We start from the raw sequence: 14,262 nt of genomic DNA, 5'->3' as shown, positions 1-14,262 counted from the left end.
GGAAAACCACTAGACCATTCAGGTATGACCTAAATCAAATCCCTTATGATTATACAGTGGAAGTGAGAAATAGATTTAAGGGACTAGATCTGATAGATAGAGTGCCTGATAAACTATGGAATGAGGTTCGTGACATTGTACAGGAGACAGGGATCAAGACCATCCCCATGGAAAAGAAATGCAAAAAAGCAAAATGGCTGTCTGGGGAGGCCTTACAAATAGCTGTGAAAAGAAGAGAAGCAAAAAGCAAAGAAGAAAAGGAAAGATATAAACATCTGAATGCAGAGTTCCAAAGAATAGCAAGAAGAGATAAGAAAGCCTTTCTCAGCGATCAATGCAAAGAAATAGAGGAAAACAACAGAATGGGAAAGACTAGAGATCTCTTCAAGAAAATTAGAGCTACCAAGGGAACATGTCATGCAATGATGGGCTCGATAAAGGACAGAAATGGTATGGACCTAACAGAAGCAAAAGATATTAAGAAGAGGTGGCAAGAATACACAGAAGAACTGTACAAAAAAGATCTTCACGACAAGATAATCATGATGGTGTGATCACTCACCTAGAGCCAGACAACCTGGAATGTGAAGTCAAGTGGGCCTTAGAAAGCATCACTACGAACAAAGCTAGTGGAGGTGATGGAATTCCAGTTGAGGTATTCCAAATCCTGAAAGATGATGCTGTGAAAGTGCTACACTCAATATGCCAGCAAATTTGGAAAACTCAGCAGTGGCCACAGGACTGGAAAAGGTCAGTTTTCATTCCAATCCCAAAGAAAGGCAATGCCAAAGAATGCTCAAACTACCACACAATTGCACTCATCTCACATGCTAGTAAAGTAATGCTCAAAATTCTCCAAGCCAGGCTTCAGCAATATGTGAACCGTGAACTTCCTGATGTTCAAGCTGGTTTTAGAAAAGGCAGAGGAACAAGAGATCAAATTGCCAACATCCACTGGATCATGGAAAAAGCAAGAGGGTTCCAGAAAAACATCCACTTTTGCTTTATTGACTATGCCAAAGCCTTTGACTGTGTGGATCACAATAAACTGTGGAAAATTCTGAAAGAGATTGGGATACCAGACCATCTGACCTGCCTCTTGAGAAACCTATATGCAGGTCAGGAAGGAACAGTTAGAACTGGATATGGAACAACAGACTGGCTTCAAATAGGAAAAGGAGTACATCAAGGCTGTATATTGTCACCCTGTTTATTTAACTTATATGCAGAGTACATCATGAGAAACGCTGGCTGGAAGAAACACAAGCTGGAATCAACATTGCCAGTAGAAATATCAATAACCTCAGATATGCAGATGACACCACCCTTATGGCAGAAAGTGAAGAGGAACTAAAAAGCCTCTTGATGAAAGTGAAAGTGGAGAGTAAAAAAGTTGGCTTAAAGCTCAACATTCAGAAAACTAAGATCATGGCATCTGGTCCCATCACTTCATGGGAAATAGATGGGGAAACAGTGGAAACAGTGTCAGACTTTATTTTGGGGGGCTCCAAAATCACTGCAGATGGTGACTGGAGCCATGAAATTAAAAGACACTTACTCCTTGGAAGGAAAGTTATGACCAACCTAGATAGCATATCTAAAAGCAGAGACATTACTTTGCCAACAAAGGTCCATCTAGTCAAGGCTATGGTTTTTCCAGTGGTCATGTATGGATGTGAGAGTTGGACTGTGAAGAAAGCTGAGCACCGAAAAATTGATGCTTTTGAACTGTGGTGTTGGAGAAGACTCTTGAGAGTTCCTTGGACTGCAAGGAGATCCAACTAATCCATTCTAAAGATCAGTCCTGGGTGTTCATTGGAAGGACTGATGTTGAAGCTGAAACTCCAGTACTTTGGCCACCTCATATGAAGAGTTGACTCATTGGAAAAGACTCTGATGCTGGGAGGGGTTGGGGGCAGGAGGAGAAGGGGATGACAGAGGATGAGTTGGCTAGATGGCATCACTGACTCGATGGATTTGAGTCTGAGTGAACTCCGGGAGTTGGTGATGGACAGAGAGGCCTGGCGTGCTGCGATTCATGGGGTCACAAAGAGTCGGACACGACTGAGCAACTGAACTGAACTGAACTTGACCCTGACAGCCTTGGAGGATCATCTGCTCACTAGTGATATTTAGAGGCTTCTGACAACTTCATTTCTATATATTTTCCCAGAAAGTATATAAAAATACCTTAAACATTTACACTTTTAAGGTCTTAATGCTCAAAGAATAATAAGAATCCTACCAGCATTTTTTATGTCTATTTAGAAGATGGGATAGCTAATTCATTTCTTCTTTTATTACTAAGTAGGTAAATTCAAGGCAGCAGTAATTCACTTGATGTAAAGAAAGTTTCAGCCCCAAAGGGCTGTCCGTGGTTCCTATGACTGGTCCTGTGAGGAAAAAAAAAGTAGGCTGAGGGCAAAGTGTTGTCCCATCATGGGTTCATGTACCATCTATCCTTTAAGATTCTATTTGTTGCTAGATTAATGTAGAAAACTAAAACAGACCATGTATACAGCTTGCAATTATGTTCCATAAAATATTATTTATAACACAATAGAATTTATTGCTTCCTTACTTTAAGTAGTGATCTTTGTATACTCAAAAGTATTTGCTGCAATATCCTTTTTGACCCACCCCATAGAGTAATGGAAATAAAAACAAAAATTAACAAGTGGTGCCTAATTAAACTTAAAAGGTTCTGCACAGCAAACGGAACTCTAAATGAGATGAAAAGACAGACTTCAGAATGGAAGAAAATAATTGAAAATGAAACAACTGAAAAAGGATTAATCTCCAAAATATACAAACAGCTCATGCAGCTCAATACCAGAAAAAAAAACAACCTAATTTAAGAATAAGCAGACCTAAAAAAACATTTCTCCAAGAAAGACATACATATGGCCAACACATGAAAAGATGCTCAGCACAGGTCATTATTGTATGTGTTAGTCTCTCAGTCATATCCAACTCTTTGCAATGCCAAGGGCTGTAGCCCCCTCAGGCTCCTCTGTCCATGGGATTTCCCAGGCAAGAATACTGGAGTGGATAGCCATTCCCTTCTCCAGGGGATCTTCCTGCCTAGGAATCAAACCTGGATCTCCTACGTTGCAAGCAGATTGTTTACCATCTGAGCCACCAGGGAAGCCCAGGGAAGTTCACTATTAGAGAAACACAAATCAAAACTACAACGAGGTGTCACCTCACACCAGTCAGAATGGCCATCATCAAGAATCTACAAACAAATGCTAGAGACAATATGGAGAAAATGAAATCCTCTTGCACTGCTGGTGGGAATGTAAGTTGATACAGCCACTATGAAGAACAGTATGGAGATTTTTTTTTTAAGCTAGGAGTAAAATACCATATGACCCAGCAATCCCACTACTGTGCATATACCCTGAGGAAACCATAACTGAAAAGAACACATGTACCCCGACATTCATTGCAGCACTATTTACAATAGCCAGGACTTGGAAGCAACCTAGATATCTGTCAACAGATGAATGGATAAAGAAGTTGTGGTACATATATACAAAGGAATATCACTCAGCCATGAAAAGAACTAATTTGAGTCAGTCCTAGTGAGGTGGATGAACCTAAAGCCTGTTATACCAAGTGAAGAAGACTAGAACGAGGAAAACAAATATTGTATATTTACACATATATATGGAATCTAGAAGAATGGTACTGATGAACCTATTTGCGGGGCAGGAATAGAGACTCAGACATAGAGAACAGACTTGTGGACACAGTGGGGGAAGGAGACAGTGGGACAAATTAAGACAGTAGCATTGAAACATATACATTACAATATGTAAAACAGATAGCTAATGGGAACTCAACTGGTACTGTCTGACAACCTAGAGGGGTGGGATGGAGTAATGGGAGGAAGAGAGGTTCAAGAAGGGGGGGACATATGTATCCTTATGGCTGATTCGAGTGGTTATATGGCAAAAAACAATATAACATGGTAAAGCAATTATCCTCCAATTAAAAATAAATTTTAAAAAAGAAAGAAAATATATGCTTGCTATATAAATTCAGTATACTCAGACCCTGAAATAGCTCTGTCACTAATTAACAGTATGACTTTGATCTTGGCCTTACAGGTATATGAAGATTAACTGGGATAATATCTTCAAGGTTCCCTCTTCTTGGGCTCTAAATTACTGCAGATGGTGTTAGCAGTATGACTTTGATCTTGGCCTCACAGGTACATGAAGATTAAATGGAATAATATCTTCAAGGTTCCTCTTCTTGGGTTCTAAAATCACTGCAGATGGTGACTGCAGCCATGAAATCAGAAGACAATTGCTTCTTAGCAGGAAAACTATGACAAACCTAGACAGTGTGTTGAAAAGCAGAGACATTACTTTGCCAATGAAAGTCTGTATAGTCAAGGCTATGGTCTTCCCAGTGGTCATGTATGGTTGTGAGAGCTGGACCATAAAGAAGGCAGAACACCAAAGAACTGATGCCTTCAAACTGTAGTGCTGGAGAAGACTCCTGAAAGTCCCATGGACATCAAGGAGATCAAACCAGTCAATCTTAAGGGAAATCAACCCTGAACACTCATCAGAAGGATTGATGTAGAAGCTGAAGCTCCAGTATTTTGGTCATCTGATGCAAACTGCTGACTCACTGGAAAAGTCCCTGATGCTGGGAAAGATTGAAGGCAGAAGGAGAAGAGGGCATCAGAGAATGAGATGACTGGATGGCATCACCAATGCAATGGACATGAATTTAGGCAAACTGGGAGATGGTGAGGGACAGGGAGGCCTGGAGCGCTGCAGTCCATGGAGTCGAAAAGTCAGACATGACTGGGCAACTGAACGACAATCCCACTACGATGAATGGTGCATAATAGTTTGTCAACCCATGTTAATTTCCTGTCTTCATCCTTTCTGCCTTTTAAAGCACATACAACCTTATTATATTTACCACCATAATTTCAGTCATTCACTTATTTTCTAAAGTATTTATTAAGTATATACTATGAATCAGTTTCTCTGCATTGCACTGGGTAACAGGTGCATAGACACTAAACAAAGGCCCTGTCTCATGGAATTTACACTTTGGTAGGAGATACAGTAGCGTTTTACCTTTAATGGGCCAGTCAGGAAAGGCTTCTCTAGAGCTGTGAAGCACAAAGTCATGTGAAGTTTTGGAAAAGATTTTTCCAAAGAGAATGGCTAATGCATAAATTTGAAGAGCCCATGGATGCATTGGAACTTAACACTAAGTGGAGTAGTATAGCCAAAAGTCCTGGTCAAAGGCAGAGACTTAGAGATTCTCTTATTTATAAAATGAAGCTGAAGAAAGCTGCTTCCAAACACTGGCTAATCCTATGGCTTCTGTAACACTGTGATATTAGGAGGAAGATGATGAGACTAGCCTGTTGACTACTGATGATGACTCAAGCCACCTATAGGTTGAGTGATTAACCTAAAGTATCCTCAATGTGACCAAAAAATGAGCTTCCACCTGATAATATAATAGTTCTTGAGATCAAGGAGCCAGGGAGAAGCATTTGCAAACTGCTCTATGTTAAGGAAAAAAACACATAGGAATAAAGACAAAAATGTTTTTAAAACCTTTCGTCACCTCTCTCTCACTTGCTCACTTACTTGCTCTGAAGAAGGGATGTTACCCTTTTGTGAGAAGCTCTTGTGGAAAGGCTATGTGGTGAGGAACTAAGACCATATAAGGGACAACAGCCATATGAGGAAGCCTCCTTGGAAGCAGATCTACCAACTCCAGCCAAGCTTTCAGAGACGACAGGCCCTGCCACCGTCTTGAATACAGATTCGTGAAGTGCTGCAAGTAAGAACCACCCAGATTGGCTCTTCCAGGACCACTGACCCTAAGAAACCATGACTAAAACTCTACCAGTTTTTCCAGGCTGTCACAGGATATCTTCTTACTAAAAATGTTTCCTCAGGGTTCATAAGCTCACAAATGAAGTATGTTTACCATTTAGTTCAAAGGCCAGAGAAGGAAACTTCTAGTGCACTGGTGGAACAGTGAGCTTCTGAGAGGGAATAGTCTGGACTCTGGGGCAGAAGACACCACTACAATTTCCCCACTTTCAAAGTCACATCTTTATTGCAGACACACAGTGTTGGCTGAATCATAAACACTTACATTCATCTTCAAAAATCTTCAATGTCCCAGACTAATGAGATTGACCTTCAGCATCCTGCATGACCTGCTTCAAGGCCCACTTTTGGCCTCACCTGACATTTCCTTCTTCCCCACATATTCACTCCATCCAACCATTTCAAAGCCTGGCCCAGGTCAAGAACCATATTCACTGCCACACAGGGGTTGACAGAGTTGTCTTCAGTGAAATGATCATGCCCATCAAACCAAGCATTTCTCCTCCATCAGCAACCATATGCCACCCCTCCCTTGCCTGCCTCCTTGAGGGGCTTCCAGTTCAGAAACACATACTCATGTCTTTCAGCTCCTCACAGCTATGTAACAGTTACAGGCTTTGTGAGAAAGAAACCTGAGCAAGTTTCTCTGTCGCTCTGGGTTGTATTGTTTCATCTGCAAAATGAGAACAACTTTTAGATAGCTAAACAATTCTTTCTCTTCCCTTTGATTAATAATCACTCAAATTAAATAGAAATTTCCCTGAAGGCTATTATATACTGAGAGCCATGTGCCACAGATAATGTTATTTCCATCTCATTACAGCTCCCTCAGGTAGCTTCGTTACCTCCATTTAAAAATATTTCTTTTTAAATTCAGCCTCAGAGAGGTTTACTGGCCCCAGATCACACAGCTACTAAAGGACAGGTAGTATTTCAATCCACAACTCTCTGCCCTTGTGACATCATCAAGATGGACAGGACGTATCAGTGTTCCGACTTCAGTTCATCTCATAAGAAGACCACGGAGCAACCATCCATAGGCAAGACATCATTATGAAAATCTCAGAAAGTTCAGGGGGAAACTGCAGCATCCCCATGGACCGCAGAGACCAAGAGGAATATTGGAAGGGTAAGAGGAGCAGCTACGTTTTGCCCACTTTGTTGATGCACAGACCTGCCTAATGGCAGAGCGCAGTCTCCACGTTCCACCCACGTGGAACACACCTGAAAGCTGTGGAGCACATCCTGCCGCCGGGTCAGGGACTAAGCCGGCAGCCACGCCCAACTATTGAGCAGAGCCGCTGCCCCACTTTACCAGGAAACCGGAACAGTGACCCTGAGCAGCCTCGGAGCCCAGCCTACCCCTGGGACCAGCATCTGGCCCCTGCCAGACTGCTGAACGCAGCCTGCGGCCTTGCCCAGTTATGGAACCCAGCTTTTGGCCCCGCCCAATCACCGAGCCAAGTCTGCGATCACACCCAAAACGGACGCCAGAACCAAGACCCAGCCTGCTGCCTGAGCAGCCCAGCCTCTAACCCCGCCCAGCTACAAAGGCGCCACAGCGTCCCCGCCCATCAAACCCAACTGCCTACCTGCCCTTGAGGCCCTCCTGTGGCTCTGCATAACTCTGGGCACCGTGCGCATTTCCCCCTGATATCAGAACACAGCTCCCACGTGCGCCTCCATCTGCGAAACCGCACGTGACCCCGCCTGAACTCAGCCCCCGGCCCTACGCATCATCCAATCGAGAAGAACGGCGGACACCTCATCCAACCTGGAATGCAAGGAGCACAGCCCGGAACTCTGCCCAAAGGCACAATCCAACCCCTGGCGCCTCCCTGCCAGGGAACACCACCCTGAAGCCTCTTCTGACCTGGGAGAGGTGCCCTGCTTGGCCCCAACCTGAACAGGGAGCCCACTCAGCTCCTTCATTTACATAGAGGTCCACTCGGGACCCAACCAGTGGCATCCTTAGAGCACAGGCAGTGTCCTCCTCACCCACCAAGAAACCAGATAGCAAAACCCCACACCTCCAGATGCTGCCAACTGCCTCCTCCGGTACCTTGAACTGAGCTGACTTGTAGACTATCTTTCCCTCTGGAAGAAGAGACCACTTACTCAAATGCCGATTCCAAAGCAAGAACGCAAAGGTACAAGGATCACCAAAAATGAAGTAACGCTGCAATAACTAACCGTAAAGAAATAGAGATCTATGCGGCTCTTCAAATATTAAAAAAAAAAAAAGAACTACCATATAATTCAACAGTCTCACTTCTGAGTATGTATCTGAAAGAGAGGAAGTCAGTTTTGAAAAGAAATCTACACCCCTATGTACGTTGCAGCGTATTTACAATAGCCAAGACATGGACACAGCTTAAGTGTTCATAATTCATATAAAATATAAATTCACATAAATATTGCATTATATATATTAGCATAATTAAATGTATATAATTGATTTATATATAATTTATATGTATAATCCATTATATATACATATATCCAACCATAAAAAAAGGAAGGAAATCCTGCTATTTATATAACAAATGATCTTGGAGGACATATGCTAAGTAAGTAAAATAAACCAGTCACAGAAGAAGAAATACTGAATGATCCTCACATTATACAGAATCTAAAATTGCCACACACATAGGAGTAGGTGGTTACCAGGGACTGAGGGAAGGGAGAAATGGGAAATTGTGAGTCAAAGGGTGCGTTGCTAAATTGCTTCAGTCATGTCTGAGTCTTTGCGACCCCACGGACTGTAGCCCACCAGCCTCCTCTGTCAATGGGATTCTCCAGGCAAGAATACTGGAGTGGCCATACCCTCCCCCAGGGGAATCTTCCCCACCCAAGGATCGAACTGGCATCTCCTGTGTCTCCTACACTACAGGCAGATTCTTTACTGCTGAGCCATCCAGGAAGCCCTGAGTCAAAGGGTACCAAGTTTCAATTATGCAGGGTGAATAAAGTCTAGAAATCTACTGTACAAAGCAGGATCTATAGTTAACACTACTGAATTGTAGTATACTTAGTATACTTAAAATTTTATAAGAAGGTAAATCTTAGGTGCTCTTATCACAAAAGAAAAAATAATTTTTTAATAAAAGGCATTGAGAGGAAACCTTTGGAGGATGGATGATTTTATGACCTTGATTGTGGTAATGGTTCCACAGATGTATATTTATCTCCAAACTGATCAAGTTGTATACATTATATGTGTTCACTTTTTGTATGTCAAGCATACCTCAATAAAATGTCTTTTTAAGAAATGGAGAAACAATGAGTCAAAAATCAAAAAAGACAGTGAAATCCCAACAAGTTTCGTGGAAGATGAAATCTTGATCCATCCAACCCCAAGTCCTGCCAGCAAGAGACCCAGATGTGAAGCCTGGCCAGTGAGATGTCCAACACCTCGAACAGCTCTACAGGGCCAGTTCACAGCAAGCTAGGTCCAGCAGGGGCTAGGAGTAGGGTCCTGAAGCCAGGATTCCAGAGAGAGCATTGGCAGTGGTCCCTTATTATGCAGAAAGGGATGGGATAGGCACAATGATGCAAAGAAGGAAGGTGAATAAATACAGGTAGCTACTTCTGGCCTTCTTTCAGAAAAAAAAAAAAAAAATGTAAAGTGGCCTATAAAGACACTTTCATAAAACACAGTAAGATAATATGAATTAGAAGAAAGTGGAGAGGAGAGAAATGAGGCTACAGACAGAAGATGGAGAAGCAAGTCAGATTAATGATAAAATGTATCAATTTCTGAACAATTTTTGCAAGGCCACAAAGGTAGCTCTATGTTTTCCAGAAACCAAAGCAAAGAAGATCTGATTCATGCCACAAGTCACAATTTCTCAGATAAAAATAAATACAGTGCATGGGAACAAGTTGACTAATGGAATAAAGTAACAATTGGATTATCACACAAAGTCTAAAATAAATATTGAGTCCATTTATTTATTAAAATGGTTGTATAATTAAATAAATGAGGGAGAAGAGACCAAACTCCCATAGAGAATTATTCCAAATAATTTATGTACATATTCCACCATCAAGCAGACAGAGCAAACCTTCAGTTTTAAGAGAATCTTAAGGTACAGAAATTCCCTGGCTGTCCAGTGCTTAGGACTCTGTGCTGTCACTGCCAAGAGCCTGGGTTCAATCCCTGGTCAGGGAACTAAGATCCCACAAGCCAAGGCATGGCTGAAAAAAACAATGATAATAATAAATAAATAATTTTTAAAAGAAACTCTTAATGTATAACATGGTGACTATAGTTGATAATACTATTCGTATAATTAAAATTTGCTAAGAGAGTAGAACTTGTGTTCTCACCAAAACAAAAGTGTTTTTAATAAAAAGCAAATACATGAGGTGATGGATGTTTTCATTAACTTGATGGGGGAAATCTTTTCACAATATGTATATATATCAAGTCATCACCATGTACACTTTAAATATCTTACGATTTTATTTGTCAACTTAATCTCAACAAAGCTAAAAAAAAATTTTGAAGAACTAAAAATCAGAACTCTCAGAGCAAAAGTTAAATTCAAATACTAGATTTTTTTTTAATTCTAGACATATTGTAGTATAATTTCAGAATTTCTGATAAAGAAGAATCTTGGAAGAAGCTGTAAAGAAAAGGCAAATTACCTACAAAGGAATGGTTGTTGAATTAAGAGCTAACCTGTCATCTGTAATTATAGCACCAGAAGTTGGTGAAGTAGTATCAGAAAATGCTACAGAAAAATAACTTAATGCTATACCTAGCTATCATTCAAGGTGACAGACAAAATAAAGACATTTTCAGACATAGAAGAGTCTAATGGAGCTTTCTATCTACAGACCTTCACCTAAAAAAAAAAAAATTATGAAAGCAGTATACACACCTCATCAGGATGAATGGTGAGTCCAAAGGAAAAAGCCTCTTGTGTAAAAACAGCACTGAGGACAGAAAATGTTTCTTTAAAAATAGACTAGCAAATTGTATGAGCTACTGACTATAATATCAATTGATAATTAACTGTGGTTCTTTCATTAAAATTGAAACTAAATGGCTTCATAACAATAAAATCATAGAAATAAGTCTAAATCTATTAGTAATCCCAATAGTATAAGTGGATTAAACTACCTAACAGAAGAAAAAGAACTATGAGATCTGATTTTAAAATATACCCAGTTATCTTAGAAGAGACATACATTAAATAAAACAAAGGTTTGAAAATAATGGGATGATCAGAAGTATAAAGGAACATACTAATCAAAAGTAAGTTGATATAGCAATATCAGTGTTATACAGAGTGTAAGACAAAGGGCTTAATAAGGATAAGCTATAAAAAGGAGCACAACATGAGAATAAAATACATGAACTTGTATGCTTCTGTATCAGACAGAGTAGTTTAGGCTGCATATGCCACAATAATAAATTACACTGGCTTTACACAGTAAAGTTTTATTTCTTACTCACAAAAAGTCCTGTGCAATTTTCATAAGTGTTGCAGATCAGCAATCATCCATCCGGCGACTCAGAAATCCAAGCTGTTTCCATCCTAGGTTCAATCATCTAAATAGGCAGCTTTCTTGGTTGCTAAGACAGGGAATAGATAAGCTGAATGTCCTGCAGAAGTTCTTCAGTACTTTAGCCCAGCAATGACACAGACAACTTCCACTAACAGACCGTGGGTCAGAATTTGTCACATGGCATGACCCAACTGCTAAAGCCTGGCAGGTGTGGTGGAGTACACACTTGTTCAGTAAGCATTAAGTATTTCTGTCATAGCAAATAATGAAATATTTGCTAGTTTGTCCACAATGTAAAATTAGACAATATTAAAAAGGACAACTAACATAAAAAATCACTTTGAGTTTTAATTCATTTCTTTTAGACAAAAGATCAAGAAAAAAGAAACAATAGTATATTATCTTTGGACATATATATATATAGTGAAATAAAGTTTTCTAAAATGCACAGAAATGCTGAATACTATCTTCAGGACAGTGTGGGTTCTCAAGAGGACATAATGGAAACAGAATTAATATTACATAATTTTTAAAAGAATATATACATGTCTGTAATAGTTTTCTATACTGTGTAACAAAATATCACAAGCTTAAGAACTTAAAACAACATATATTTATTATCCCACAGTTTCCTTGAGTCAGGAGTCAGGCTGTAGCTTAGCTGGGTAATCAAATTCTCACATGGCCATAGACAAGGTGTTAGTGAAGTGTGGAATCTCATCTGAGGCACAGGATCTACTTCCAAAGTCACTTGATTGTTAGCGGAATTCATTTCCTTGCATTTATAGAATTCATAGTGCCCTGCTTCTTCTTCAAGTTTCAGCAGAGGAATCTCTGTCTGCAGTCAGCTAAAACAGAGTTCTTTACAATCGAATGTAATTATCATCTCATCTTATAATGTAATCTAATCAAAGGAGTGACTACCTCCTCATATTCACAGGTTCTGCCCATGCTCAAGATGAGGGGATTATTTAGAACAAGTACACAAGGAGACAGGAATCTTGGGAGCAATCTCAAAATTCTACTTACCTTAGTGTCTCAAGAGCTTCTCTGATGGCTCAGATGGTAAGGTATCCATCTGCAATGTGGGAGACTGGGGTTCAACCACTGGGTTGAGATGATCCCCTGGAGAAAGGCATGGAAACCCACTCTAGTGTTCTTGCCTGGAGAATTCCTATGGACAGAAGAGCCTGGTGGGTTATAGTCCATGGGGTCACAAAGTGTTGGACATGACTGAGCAACTAAGCACAGCACATAGAATCTAAAGTTCTTAGAATCTGGTAGAAGACAAAAACATAAGACCAATCGTATAAAGCAATGTGAGACGAGCTACAGCTACCCAGTTTACACAGTGGTAAAGACTCTACTTGCCAGTGCAGGAGACACAGGAGATGCCAGTTTGATCCTTGACTCAGGAATATTTCCTGGAGGAGGAAATGGCAACCCACTCCAGTATTTTTGCCTAAATAATCACATGGACAGAGAATCCTGGTGGGCTATAGTCCATGGGCTTGCAAACAGTCAGACACTTCTGATCAACTGAGCATGCACAAATGACGTGAGCTATATTAGATGTGTGTCTTTGTTTTGGTTTCCCAAGGGTGACCCAGGAAGAAGACCTTTCAGTTCAGTTCAGTTGCTCAGTCATGTCCAACACTTTGAAACCCCATGGACTGCAGTACACCAGGCTTTCCTGTCCACCATCAACTCTTGGAGCTTGCTCAAACTCATGTCCATTGAGTCAGTGACACCATCCAACCATCTCATTCTCTGTCATCCCCTTCTCCTCCCGCCTTCAATCTTTCCCAGCATCAGGTCTTTTCCAATGAATCAGTTCTTTGCATCAGTGGCCAAAGTATTGGAGCTTCAGCTTCAGCATCAGTCCTTCCAAGGAATATTCAGGACTGATTACCTTTAGGATTGACTGGTTTGATCTCCTTGCAGTCCAAGGGACTCTTAAGAGTCTTCTCCAATACCACAGTTCAAAAGCATCAGTGCTTTGGCACTCAGCTTTCTTTAGAGTCCAACTCTCACATCCATGCATGACTACTGGAAAACCATAGTTTTGACTAGATGGACCTTTGTTGGCAAAGTAATGTCTCTGCTTTTTACAAAACCTGAAAAAATGCCACACACACAAAAAAGAAAACTATAGGTCAATATCACTGATGAACATAGATGCAAAAATTCTTAATAAAATTCTAGCAATCAGAATCCAACAACACATTAAAAAGATCATACATCATGACCAAGTAGACTTCATCCCAGGGATGCAAGGATTCTTCAATATCTGCAAATCAATCAATGTAATACACCACATTAACAAATTGAAAAATAAAAGATATATGATTATCTCAATAGATGCAGAGAAAGCCTTTGACAAAATTCAACATCCATTTATGATAAAAAAAAAAAAAACTCTTCAGAAAGCAGGAATAGAAGGAACACACCTCAACATAATAAAAGCTATATATGACAAACAACAGCAAACATTATCCTCAATGGTGAAAAATTGAAAACATTTCCCCTAAAGTCAGGAACAAGACAAGGGTGCCCACTTACACCACTACTATTTAACACAGTTTTGTAAGTTTTTGCCACAGCAATCAGAGCAGAAAAAGAAACAAAAGGAATCCAAATTGGAAAACAAGAAGTTAAAACTCACACTTTGCAGATGACATGATCCTTTACATAGAAAACCCTAAAGACGCCACCAGAAAATTACTAGAGCTAATCAATGAATATAGTAAAGTTGCAGGATATCAAATCAACACACAGAAATGCCTTGCATTCCTATACACTAAAAATGGAGAAAACAGAAAGAGAAGTTAAGGAAACAATTCCATTCACCATTGCA

At 40.2% G+C, this 14,262-nt stretch overlaps 1 long non-coding RNA gene across 1 annotated transcript; it reads right to left on the bottom strand.

Moving 5' to 3' along the window:
- Positions 1-10,526: 10,526 nt before the first annotated feature.
- Positions 10,527-14,056, bottom strand: LOC139186245 (uncharacterized). Its single transcript, XR_011569811.1, has 3 exons — positions 12,435-14,056; positions 11,353-11,472; positions 10,527-10,829 (listed from the first exon to the last, which is right to left on the bottom strand). It is a non-coding gene; the product is annotated as an uncharacterized lncRNA (long non-coding RNA).
- Positions 14,057-14,262: the final 206 nt, after the last annotated feature.

This window comes from Bos indicus, chromosome 2 (genome assembly GCF_029378745.1).
Source record: "Bos indicus isolate NIAB-ARS_2022 breed Sahiwal x Tharparkar chromosome 2, NIAB-ARS_B.indTharparkar_mat_pri_1.0, whole genome shotgun sequence".
In the NCBI taxonomy this organism is placed as follows: domain Eukaryota; kingdom Metazoa; phylum Chordata; class Mammalia; order Artiodactyla; family Bovidae; genus Bos; species Bos indicus.
Note: the sequence above shows the minus strand (reverse complement) of the source record. Positions and strands in the feature narration are given on the sequence as shown.